The following is a 12884-nucleotide window of genomic DNA, read 5'->3' on the forward strand; positions in this document are numbered from 1 at the left end:
TTGGGTGAACCAGCTACACCGTTGGCCACAGAATCCTAGATGCTTTCTGCGGGTCGATCACCAAATGGGATGGCCACTCTCTAGTCACCAGTTACAAAAGGAGTGTTGGTCTGTTATAAAATAGACCAGGAAGCAAAAACGGATGATTTTTTTCTTTGGTCACACTGTGAGGCTTGCGGGATCTTAGTTCCCCAACTAGGGACTGAACCCGGGCCCTGAAAGTGAAAGCGCCGAGTCCTAACCCTTGGACTGCCAGGGAATTCCCCAAATGGGTGATTTTTTTTTTTTTTTTTTTTTTTTTTTTTTACAACTGGTAAAGGTTGACTTAACTAGGATGCCTTTAGCTACAAGAAAAAGAAACCTCCACCGAGCGAGGCTTATGAAACGTGGGCTATTGTTATATCCAGCCTGAAGCCCGGAGGTGGCAGGTCCAGATCATGAGCGTCCAGGTTCTTCCACGGGTCTGCTCTGCTGTCCTCTGCATGATGGCTTCACCTCCTGTGCTGGCTCCTCTCGTGGTCCTCAGACGGCTGTCATGGTTGGGGGTGTCACATTAGACCATCCCGACATCCTCGTTTCAGTCCCTTTCTAAGAGCAGGGAAAACTTTCCTAGAAGCCTCATGTCTCAGTGGCCAGAAGTAGCTTCCATGCTTCTCCTTGAACCAATCCCAGGTGAGGGAGGGAATGGGATTGCCTTGATGTAAGACTCAGGGCGTCACCAAAATTTGCCGCCCCAGGTGTGAATTTAGGTGCCAGGACATAACGGGGGCTCTGTTAGCAGGGAGGAGGGAAAGGACTGGGGTCAGAGGTGGGATTGGGATTCTAGTGTCTCGACCACAAATCCAGGCTGCCTTCCATTGTACTATGGCCAGTGTAAGACCCCCTCCAGCTGCCCCGCTGGTGTGGAAGTCAGGGCAGTGGCCTGCTTTATTCTCTGCCAGCTGCAGCGATGGGTGGACAGTGGGGAGGGGACGAGAACTCAGGGCCCCAGGTAATTCCATCCCCACTGGGGAGCCCCTGGGACAGGAGATCCCATTATAGGTAGGACTGCTGGGGAGAAGGGATGCCCCCCCTCCCCTCAGGAGGGGAGAAATTTCTTTTTGTTTGTTCTCTCAAGCTTCTTTTTCAAGAAACACAGGCATATGGCAGCGGATGGTGCGGGGGCCGTGTTTGGGTGGTTTGTGTGCTCTTGCCTTTGGCGTGGTGATAGTATTTTTTTCCACTGGCTCCAGTGCCCAGCTGGTACATCGGGCATTGAGACTTGAGTCAAAGGTGCTCCCCTGGCATCCGGAAAAAATCCAACTCTTTCCAGTGGTGGCTCCTGGCATTTCCTATAGGGAAGGGATGGGAGAACTTTCCAGCAAACCCAGGTCTGAGCTCTGTAGAAGTCTGAACTGAGGAATGTGTGTCCAGGAGGTTGAGGATGTGGACTGGGATTTGTGAGGGGGACGTGGTGAGTGAAGGGGTCCTGGATTCATTCCTGAGGCTGCTGTAACAATTACCATAAACTTAGTGCCTTAAAAAAACCGAAAATTCTTTTCTTACTGTGTGGGAGACCAGAACCAGAATCAGTACCACTGGGTCAAAATCAAGGTGTCAGTAGGGTTGTGCTATCTCTAGAGGCTCTCAGGGAGAATCTGTCCCCTCTTCTTCTGGCTTCTGGTGGCTGCTGGCATTCTGTGGCTTGTGGCCGCATCACTCCAGTCTTGAAGGCCGGTATCTTCCCATCTCTCTCTGCTCTGTCTTCATGTGGCCTTCTGCGTGGGTCAAATCTCCTTCTGCCTCCTTATAAGGATATGTGTAATGGCATTTAAGGGCCACCCAGATAATCCAGCATAATCTCCGCATTGCAAGGTCATTAACTTAATCACATCTGCAAAAGTGATTTTTCCATATAAGGTGACATTTCAGGCTCCAGGGATTAGGACGTGACTGTCTTTGCGGGGCCTTTTTTGGGCCTACCACAAGTCCTTAAGGGCAAATTTGAGCAGCTGTTCTTATAGAAGGGCTCTCTGGTAATATATACCAACCAGGAAGAGGGGGTGGGTGGAAATTCCCAGCTGACCCCCGCTTCTCTTCCCATCTCAGCTCTGCCCCACAGTAGGGGCAACCTTGCACACGTGCCTGTGGACACCCTAAACATGTACCCAAGTTCCATTCACCCTACCAAACAGCTGCCCCCTGGGGATGCACCTGCACCTACCTGCACCTGCATGGTCTGCCCTCAGTGTATCAGTTACCTATCACTGCATAACAAATAGCCCCAAACTTAGCAATGTCAAACAGCAGTCATTTCTCATTTTAACCTCTCACAGTTTGGGATTTGACTAGACTAAGCTAGATGGTTCTTGTTCAAGGTCTCTCCTACAATTACAGTCAAAAGATGGCTGGGGTCGGGGTTGTCTCAAAGACTTCCTTACTCACGAGGCTGGTGCCTGGCCTGCGAAAGAGCTGGGGCTCCTCAGGCATCTCTAGATCCACTCAACCTGTCCACCACAGTGGCTTCAGGACAGCCAGACTGCTTATATGTTGACCCAGAGCTCCGACGTTGAGTGTCTCTAAGAGAGCAAGATGCCAGGAGAAACCAAGCGCCCTTTGGGACCTGGCCTTGGAGGTCAGGGTGGCATCTCCAGAACATCTGTTGGTTAGAAGTGAGTGATTAAGGGACGTCCCTCGTGGTGCAGCAGTTAAGACTCCTCACTCCCAGTGCAGGGGGCCCGGGTTCCATCCCTGGTCAGGGAACTAGATCCTGCGTGCCGCAACTAAAGATCCTGCATGTCGCAACTAAAGATCCCGCGCATGGCAATGAAGACCCCCACAAGCCACAGCTAAGACCCGGTACAGCCAGATTAATTAATTAATTAATTAATTAATTAATTAAAAAGAAGTGAGTGATTAAGGCCCATATTCAAGAGGATGGGAGAAGTGTTAAAGAATTTGCCATCATGTTTAAAGCCACCTTGGGTGGACACACCAGAGAAGAGGCCCCCTGGGGGTCCAGAACGGGGAATTGCTTGCCCAGTGGATTCCAGGGACCTGAGTGCCCAGAAGGTGGTCTGGGGCAGATGTGGGGTGTGTCCTCTTAGGCTTGTAGGCTGCTTGCCCCTTGGACCAGGGCTGGAGCAGGACCTCTGAAGTGCAGTCCCAGGCTCTGAGGTCAAGGGTGGGATTCCTACTAGACAGTCCCAGAACCTGACCGTGGTCTGTGTAGAAAGTGCTTCAGCCATCTGCCCTCCCAGCCTCACTGATGACCCTGAGCCACATCATGCTTGCTAGTGACTCAGGGTCTTTGCCCATGCCACCTCCTGTCCAGAGTGCCCCCTTCCTCCCCACCCACCTTGTTCATGTCTCCTGATTCTTTCAAACCTGCAGAAACAGCCCCTCCCATCAGACACCTTTCCAGGCCTTTGTGTACCAGGCTGGTACTCAGCAGGCCTGGGGGGCACACAGGAACTGGTGGTCTCATGGGGGCCCAGATACCTCTGCATCCTAACTGAAGGAGAGTTGCAGGGTTGGAGGGAAGAAGGAGCTGTGGGTGCCCAGACGAGGGGCAGCAGGCCAGCCTGGAGGGTCAGGACATGCCTGACCACAGCAAAGAGTGAGCCAGGAAGAGGGAAGGGTGTCTCTTCTGAAGGGCACAGGGGTGCTACGGCCCAGAAGCCAGAGGTCAGGCATGTCCAGGGGCCTGTAGGCTGGTGTTTTGGGCGCCAGAGGGAGGGCAGCAAGGCTAGGATCAGGGATCAGGTCATCTCCTGGTATAGCTGTGACTTTGGACAGCACGGTGACCCCTGAGGGCAAGGTTTGTGTCCTGTTCATCTGTGTGTGTGGCACTGCTGGGCCTGGGCTTGGGTTGGTGCCTTCTCTCTGACTGTCTCCCTATGGGTGGAGCCCCAGCAGGACTTGCATCAGCATACTTGCGTGTGCACCTGTGATGTGGGTAAGTGTGTGTTGGGTTGCTAGTGCTCACACTCACCTGTGGGTCAGAGATGTGTTTGTCAGGCACACACTCTTTCTCTCCCCCTTGCCCCATTCCAGCAGAGGTCACTGAGCAGCCACTCTCATTTCAGTGTTGACACTTAGTAAGTACAACCAAACACTTCCCCTTACTCACAGAGTGAGTGTTATGTATCTCCAAGCCATGCTTCTTGCCTATGCCTCTCTCCACAGAAATGCGAATACTGTCTGTCCATTTGTGTTCTCAGAGAACTCCTATTCACCCTTCAAATCCCTTCTCAACAATCATCAACTCAGGAAAACCTTGTTTGGAAACCCTGACTCCCCCAAAGCTAAATAAACAGAAATTGTTTAAATAAAAGGGTGGGACTTCCCTTGTGGTCCAGCAGTTAAGACTCCGCACTCCCAATGCAGGGGGCCCGGGTTCGATCCCTGGTCAGGGAACTAGATCCCACATGCTGCAACTAAAGATCCCACATGCCACAACTAAGACCTGGCACAGCCAAATAAATAAATAAATAAATAAATAAATAAATAAATAAATAAATAAATATTTGATAAACAAATAAAGGGGGGGAGCCTTTTCCCCCCATATCAAGCCTTGTTGCCTGGGTGAGCTTCTCCTCTTATTCTCATTTCATGGTTCTATAATTTTTTTAAATTAATTAATTTATTTTTGGCAGCATTGGGTCTTCGTTGCTGCATGCAGGCTTTCTCTAGTTGTGGCGAGTCAGGGCTACTCTTCATTGCAGCGTGCAGGCTTCTTATCGCGGTGGCTTCTCTTGCTGTGGAGCACGGGCTCTAGGCGCGCGGGCTTCAGTAGTTGTGGCACGTGGGCTCAGTAGTTGTGGCTCGTGGGCTCTAGAGCACAGGCTCAGTAGTTTTGGTGCACGGGCTTAGTTGCTCCGCGGCATGTGGAATCTTCCCAGACCAGGGCTCGAACCCGTGTGCCCTGCATTGCCAGGCGGATTCTTAACCACTGCGCCACCAGGGAAATCCCTGGTTCTGTAATTTTTTGTGGACTGGGCCTGTGAGCTCTAAGAGGGCAGGCACGGCTGTCTGAGTCATTTCCAGGAGGTGTTAAGTAAACAAATTGGGGTGAAAGGAGGCCCGGGAAGCATCTCCCCTGGGGCCTCCCCACAGGTGGCCAGACCTCCAGCTTCTGCTGAGTTGTTGTAGGCTGCCCGCCCCACCCCCCAAGAGCACATTGCCTTGGGACTTTGACCCAACTGATGACCAGGTGGAGGTGTGCTCTCTGTTCTGTCCCAGTGTGGCCTTGCTGGGTGGCTGATGAGTACCCAGTGTAGCCCTCGGGGTTCAACAAGTGTGTGTGGAAAGGAAGGAGGGGCACCCAACACATGTGCTGGGGGACCCGGACATGCCGGCACGTGGGAGGAGGGCTTGGGCTGCTGCAGACCCGGCTCGTGGTTAGCCCGTTGCTCGCCACCCCCTAGTTAGGCTGCTTGCAGGAGGGCGGGTGGCGTTTGTTTCTTGGTTCACCCCCAAGCCAGCAGGGACAAGTGACCTGGCGAGGCTGGTCTCACTCTGACTGGTGGCTTCTCTTGTTCTGTGTGTGTCATACACACACTGTCTCTTTTTTTTACCCATCCCCATGCCGACACATGAATGCTCACTCACACTTCTGCCTCTTTCAACACGTGCTCTTCAACCTCGGTGGAGACTTGAGGGACGTGGGATTCCCAGTTGGGCCACTGTCCAGGGAAGGAACCTGTCAAAGGTGGCCCTGGGCTCTGGGGACAGGCTCGCTTTCTGCAGGCCCAGGAAGGAGAAATATACCCTCCTGCCAGGAGTCTCCTTACCTGCGCCTGCCCTGGGGTCCCACGGGCAGGGAAGCAGGGTGCAGGGTGGGCCCCCTTCTCTGCCAGCCGGGCTGAGCCCCCCGATCTGTCGCTGCTCCAGAGGGAAGTGAGTTGAAGGTTGCATCGTGGGGTGGAAGGAACCAGGATTAGTCGGCATGATCTGGACTCAGGTCCTGGCTTTGCCACATCCTGGCTTTGGGACGCTTGAAACTCGAAATCCTTCTCTGTAAAATGAGGGTGGTTGTGAGAATTAACTAGTCCTGGGCACCTGGGGAGCAGTGCTTCGGCTTCTTCCCTCCCTCCCCTGGGCACCTGCTGTTCTGGCTCTGGCCCACTTCGCGTATCCTCTGCGTGCGGCCCCGAGTCCCTGGGTCATGGTGTGAAGGACAAGCGCCTGGGCTCCTGCGGTCAAGTGCACAAGCCCTGCCCTGGTTCCTGTCTGCCCGGCTCCAGCCAGGAGTGGGGCCAGCCCACCGGTCTCATCACCCACCTGGCTGTCCTGTCACCGTGCCTGGGGTTCCACCCTTAGCCCCGTTCCTCTGAATTAGGAGTCCTGCGCCAAGGAGGAGCAAAAAGAGAACGGACCGAGGGTGTCAGATGCCCCTAATCCCATCCTGGCTTCATCACTCACTTTGAGCAAAAATGTGCTGCCTCTGGGACTTGGTTTTTTCACCCTTGAAATGGGCCCAGTTCCCTCCATCCTGCTGCGCTCCAGGGGTGGAGGTCACAGGTGTCAGCGTGCTCATAAACGGGCACTCCCAGGGGAGGGGGACAAGAGGGTGGCTCTTCAGCCAGGGCGAGGAAGAGGGAGCTGGCAGGGGAAGCAGGACAAGGAGGGAAGGGGCGTGCGGGGTGCTGAACCCCTGGATGAAGGGGGCATCTAGGATGGTGGGTGGGGAAAGACGGGTTTTTTATGGGTTGGGCTGGGAGCTTTGTCTGCAGCCCTGATTTTTTGCCTACACACCCTTCTCCCCCCCGCCATCAGCCCCATCCACTTCTCCTGCGGGGCCCCCTGTCACTGGGGGAGGTCAGGTTCCCTCCAGAGTGAGCACCTGTCTTCCCAAGGGCCCAGGCCATGGACAGCAGTAAGGGCAAGTTCAAGGACAGTCCCGCCTCAGCCTCTCAGTGGCCCAGTGCAGGGTGTTTAGGATTGGAACCCCCAGCCCAGGTGCTGTCTCCTCACCCTCGCCCAGGGCCCGGGGGAGTGGCCTTTCTGGGCCCGACTGCCATGGGGGCCTCCCTCCCGGGGGCAAGTCTGCCTTGAGTTGGGGCAGCGGTGACTCAGCCATGGACACAGCACTCAGCTAATCTTTGGCTCAGGGACCGGGAAGGCCTCCACCTCTCAGTGGCCAGCAAAGCTGCCACTGTCTGGGCCAGAAATCCTAGACAAGTGTAGGAGGCAGGCGGGGGGCAGAAAAACTGAGCTGCTTGGAAACATCCCCAGAGATCATCCAGGCCCTCTACCTGACTGCGTGTCAGAATCTCCTAGGGGCTGAAAAATACAGCATCCGGGGCCTGAGGTAGACTTGTCACCTCAGGGCTTCTAGGGGGTGGGCCCCAGGAAGCTGGGAGCTGGACCGGCACGTGTTGGCGGCAGCTGGGCCACCTGCCCGCCTCACTCACACATGGGCAAAGGGAGGCTGGAAAGCCGGGTGATGGGGCAGGTGTCACACAGCAGTGTCCCTGCAGACCAGGGACCCAGATCTTCCCTCCACCTGCCCCAGCTCTGCCTTTTGGGGCTTTATAAAACAAGGTTGTCCCCTCTGGTCCCTGTGTGACCTTCAAACACATCAAGAGAGTGGCTTCCTCCCCTCCTGTGATCTCCTGGATCAAACAACCCCGCCTCCTGCTCTGGGAGACCCTCCCCCTTTGTCCCCTCCCCTGGAGCCCCCAAGCCTGTCTCTCATCTCTAAGTGAAATTGGATATTTTGGACCGAAAGGCAGGACCTAATGTCCCTGGCTTTGCCTTCCTTATTGGGGTCTGTCCTTGTCCTCAGTGGGCGAGAGGGGCATTTGGGCTCCCGGCTCTGCTGGTCCCTGTGTCATGGGGAGACCAACCATCCTGCTTTGCCTCGGACTAAGGGGTTTCTGTACTAAACGCGGGAAGGTCCCAGGCAAACCAGGGCGAGTTGTTCAGCCTGGCTGAGCATCAGCTGTGGATCCGATCGGCCGGTCTTCCTGCTCCCCGCGTCCTGGCAGGTGTGAGGGGTACAGTCCTCATGGTGCATGTTAACGGGAGAGGACTGGGCTTGGTGACAGAGGGACAGATGGATGGAGCTCATGCCCACTACCGTCTGTGATGGAGTGATGATACAGCAAGGAAGGCGGCTCACATTCTGACAAGCGTCGAGGTGGTGCTGATGCTGCAGGTCCTGGGACCACACTTGGAGGAGCACCTGTGCAGGACACCTGTCTGACCCAGCAGCCTCCCTCATGTTCAGTTCCTGGACTGTACCTCCTTCGTGATCCAATTACATCCAAAGTTGCAATCCCCCATGTTACCTTTTTATTTTGAGAGCCAGGCCAGGCCAGCGTTGTCAGACCACCCTGCTTAAAGCTTGCAAACATCCTGGCTCCCACCCAGAGTGGCTGACCATCACACTTGTTGTCAGTTCCCCAGATATTTTTGTTTTGGGCCACTCCACGCGGCATGCGGGATCTTAGCTCCCCGATCTTAGTTCCGTGACCCGGGATCGAACCCGTGCCCCCTGCGGTGGAAGCTCGGAGTCCTAATCACTGGCCGGCCAGGGAAGTCCCCGTTTCCCCGACTATTTGTTGAGTGTCCCTGAAAACCCAAGCAGGTGCTCAAGGCAGTGAAAATATGGTAAACCTGACAGCCTCTGGTCTCCCGGGGCCACATTCCACGTGGGGAAATCTGGCAGGCAGCACGTGAACAGGTCACTTCGGATGTTCTGAAGGAAATAAACGAAGAGGTGGGGGCAAGGGGTGGGGGCTGCCGCCTGGCTGCTGGGTCGGAGAAGGCTCAGAGGACCTGGTGGTTGGGCTGAGGCCTGATGGAGCGAAGAGGGCAGCGGGAGGAGACGGGGACCGGGCAGAACCTTCCGGGCGGGAGGAGCCGTGAGTCCGAGGCCCCAGAAGGGAGCACACGGTGTGTTCTGGAGACAGAAAGAGGGCAGTGCTGGAGCCAGCACAGAGCGGGGAGGGCAGACAGGCCCAGGTCACACCGGCCTGCAGCGTGGGGAGGTGACATTCTGCCTGCGGTGGGAACCCCCTGGAAGCTTCTTAGCGGGAGAGCCACGTGCGACTGATGTGGCAGCTGCTTGCAGGGGGACCGTGGGGGCAGGAGGAGGGCAGGGAGGCTAGTGAGGAGCCACCGTCCCCACGTGGGTGAGCGAGGATGGTGGCCTGGACGGGGAGGCGGCGAGAAGTGGGCAGACCTGGGTGCATCCTGGAGGCGAGCTCGCAGGACTCTCCCTGGATCGTTTCAGGGACGTGGCAGAAGAGAGCCGGGGGTGAGGCCTCAGTGTCAGCCTGCATCTGAGCTGATGACAGGAGAGGAGCGGACCTGAGCAGGAAACGCGGGCCGTGTTCCGTTTGGGTTGCTTGTTAGACGTTGAACAGGAGAGGGGGAGGAGGTAGCATCTCAGGAGACGGGGGAGGGGAGAGAGAAATGGAGAGTCCCCAGCACACAGGTGACATGTAAGCCGTGAGACTGCCTTGCAGTGAGGGAGGGAGTTGGACAGGGATGAGAAGAGGGCCCAGGAGCCTCCAGCGGTCAGCGGTCAGTGCCAGGAAGGACGTGGCCGGGAGGTGGGGGGGAAGCCAGGTGTGTGGCCCTTGGCAGCCCTGGGAGAAGGGTTTGGGGAGGGATGCTCACAGCTCCCTGCTGCCTTTTGGCCCTCGTAGGCCTTACCCCCCCAGGAACCCGGGGGTGGGTGGAAGTCCCTTGTCACTGAGGGCTTCCTGGCCACTTGTGCCCCAGGTCAGGAGCCAGCCACCCATCACCCAGGATGTCACTTCTGATATCCTCTCTCAGGTGACACAGAGCAGCCCTTAGCTGCCTCCAGCCTCGCCCGGCCCCTCGTCCTCGCTTGCTGGCGTGTGGCGTGTGTGGCGGCTCAGGCAGTGGCCTCTGTTCCTGCCATCCACTCCCCCTGGGGACTTCCTCCTGTTCGTTTTTTGGGCACTTGCCTTCTGGTTAACTAGCATACTTCACGCTCTGTTCTGTGTCGTTTGTTGGTTTCATTGGATGGTTTTCTTCTCCCTTGTTTTCAGATTAGAAGTAGCCCCACCTTACAAATGAGAAAACGGGGGGTTTAGGTGGTTGGTCCAATGTGGTCCTGGCAGCCCCAGGCCTGGGTCTCACCGTGTGCGTGGTTCACAGCTCGTGGCTCCCAGCCCAGCGCTCTGGCCCCCCTGTTCCACCCACAGCAGCTCCAGCCATGGGAACCTGCCCCTCTCTCCGAGGTCCGGGAGGATCTTCTCCTGCCCTCCTACCCAAACACACCCAGCTGCCTAGGGCTCGGCCTCCTTGGGCTCCAGCTCCAGACAGAGCGTCCTGGGAGCCCAGACGGACTAGAAGTCAGGGGATGGCCCACAGCCTGGCCCCCTCCTCCTCCCTCCCTGGCTCCTTTCTAAATGGATTAGGACCTTTGCCGGAAGGAGCCAGCAGCCGTCTGGGGCGACCGGAGGCCAGGACTGGAGCGCTGTCTGGTGCCTCCTGCTTTGCCCTGATTCGATTTAGGCTCCAGCAGCTGGGAGGCTGGCAGCCTGAGGCCTTTCTGGAAGTGGCTCAAGGGACTGGGGGGCAGGGGGTGGCTGAGGGGAGGGGGCAAGACTTCACGCACCCCAGGCAGGCAAACCTCTCAGCTGGTCATGCAACAGACCTGCGATTGGGCTTCGTGCCACAGAAGGCCCCTGGCTGATGCTTGGTCCATTAGCAGGTCCCATCCGGGGCCTGTCATACCCTCAGCATCCCTTAATAACATGGGTTTCAAACTTTTATTAAAAATAAGGCACCCGGGACTTCCCTGGTGGTCCAGTGGTTAGGGCTCCACGCTTCCACTGCAGGGGGCACAGGTTCAGATCCCTGGTCGGGGAACTAAGATCCCACATCCATGCAGCATGGCCAAAAATAAATAAATAAATAAGGCAACCTAGGAGAAGAAATACATTTTATAAACATTTAGAAGTGAACCCATACACATTTTGGCCAACTGCTGACCTGGCCAGTTATTTTGTTTGTTTGTTTGTTTTGTTTTAATTAATTTATTTTATTTTATTTATTTTTGGCTGCCTTGGGTCTTTGTTGCTGCACGCCGGCTTTTCTCTAGTTGTGGTGAGCGGGGGCTACTCTTCGATGTGGTGCGCAGTCTTCTCATTGCGGTGGCTTCTCTTATTGCGGAGCATGGGCTCTAGGCGCGCAGGCTTCAGTAGTTGCAGCACACGGGCTCAGTAGTTGTGGCGCATGGACTTAGTTGCTCCACAGCATGGGGGATCTTCCCAGACCAGGGCTCGAACTCGTCCCCTGCATTGGCAGGCAGATTCTTAACCACTGCGTCACCAGGGAAGTCCCTGGCCTGTTGTTAAAATCAGTATTTATCTACAGCCAAGTAGCCAACTTGGGCCAGGACGGAGTCCAGAGCGAAGCTCTGGTGCATCCCTAATTTCTTTGAATGTTTCCATCTCTGTCATTGGATGCATCTCACCTTGTATGTGTGACGTGCTCTGATTGCTGTTCCGTGTCATCGATTTTATAACCCACTAAAAGGCTACAGTCTGTGGTTTGGACTACACTGAGCTGGACACTGGGGGTGCAGCGGTGATTGGCAGACCAGTCCCTGCCCTCATAGAGCTTACAGTCCACGGGGCAGCTGTGGTGGCAGAAGACACTATGGACTTGGCACTATATTAGGTGCCAGGCCCAGCCATCACCTACCCAGGACCTCCGACCCCCAACCCCAGTTGCATGCACAGATTCCTTTACCCCCAAGAAGCAGAGAGGGCAGGACTCACCGGCTCCCTCTGATGCCTGCAGCTCTGTTCCCTGATCCCACCCCTGAACTGGCCACCTGGGGCCCTTGCACAGAGCGCTAGAAGGTCCGAGCCCGGGGAGGGAAACTGAGCGTTCCTGCCTCTGCCCTCTACCCTCTCCTTTGCTTGGATTGGCGAGGGGACAGCTGCCCCATAGGAAGATGCTGGCACCGGGGCGTCCTGTGGGTGGGCCCCCTGGACCTGATTCCTGGGGTCAGGAAAGGGAGGGGCAGGATGGATCGGGGACCGAGGGAGGCTGACCTTTGTATCTAGTGGGGCCCGGGCCCGGCTGGGTAATACAGGGCCAGCAGACTTGTTCCCTGCCTGGTGTCGCCCCGACATGACACCCTGATCTGAGGGCGCCTCAGCAAGCGGGGAGGATACAGCTGTGTCCTCCGGGAACCTCATGACGAGGGGCAGTGTCCTGTGTTGGGGGAACCTCACCTGAGGTGAAGGGGCCTCTGCCCCGTGGTATCTCTCTGCACCTCTGAGATTCAGTCCTGGAAGCCAGGAAGTAGACCGAAGCTCCACGGCCTTGGGGTGGCGGCCTTCCCCCGGGGAGCATGTGACTTGATACACAGCTGTGATGGGGGGCTCGGGGACAGGTGGGAGGCCAGGGACACCTGACCAGCCTGGGCAGGAAGGGGCAGGAGGTGGGGCAGTCTGGGGCACCTTGCCAGCAGAGGTGACAGTTAAAAGCTAAGGGGGCAGGGCTTCCCTGGTGGCGCAGTGGTTGGGAGTCCGCCTGCCGATGCAGGGGACACGGGTTCGTGCCCCGGTCCGGGAGGATCCCACATGCCGCGGAGCGGCTGGGCCCGTGAGCCATGGCCGCTGGGCCTGCGTGTCCAGAGCCTGTGCTCCACAACGGGAGAAGCCACAACAGTGAGAGGCCCGTGTACCGCAAAAAAAAAAAAAGCTAAGGGGGCAGTCAGTAGATGCCGAAGGGGCCAGGGAGGGCACTCAGGGAGAACAGAACTGGTGACAGCTGAGGAGCCGTGAAGGATGTCCGTGTGTTTGGAGGATGGTGACACTTAGAGTGTCAAGAGCATGGGGTATGAGGAGGAGCTGAGGCGAGGGACAAGAGTCTAGAACCTTGAATACCAGGCTGAGGAGTCA

General features: G+C 56.5%; 1 protein-coding gene across 6 annotated transcripts in view; it reads left to right on the top strand.

Annotated features, from left to right (window-relative positions):
• The window catches only part of GTF2IRD1 (GTF2I repeat domain containing 1), a 114107-nt gene that overhangs the window by 21243 nt on the left and 79980 nt on the right, over positions 1–12884 (top strand). The gene's annotated exons all lie outside the window — the stretch shown is intronic.

The sequence above is a fragment of the Mesoplodon bidens genome (assembly GCF_964165515.1).
Source record: "Mesoplodon bidens genome assembly, chromosome: 15".
Lineage (NCBI taxonomy): Eukaryota > Metazoa > Chordata > Mammalia > Artiodactyla > Ziphiidae > Mesoplodon > Mesoplodon bidens.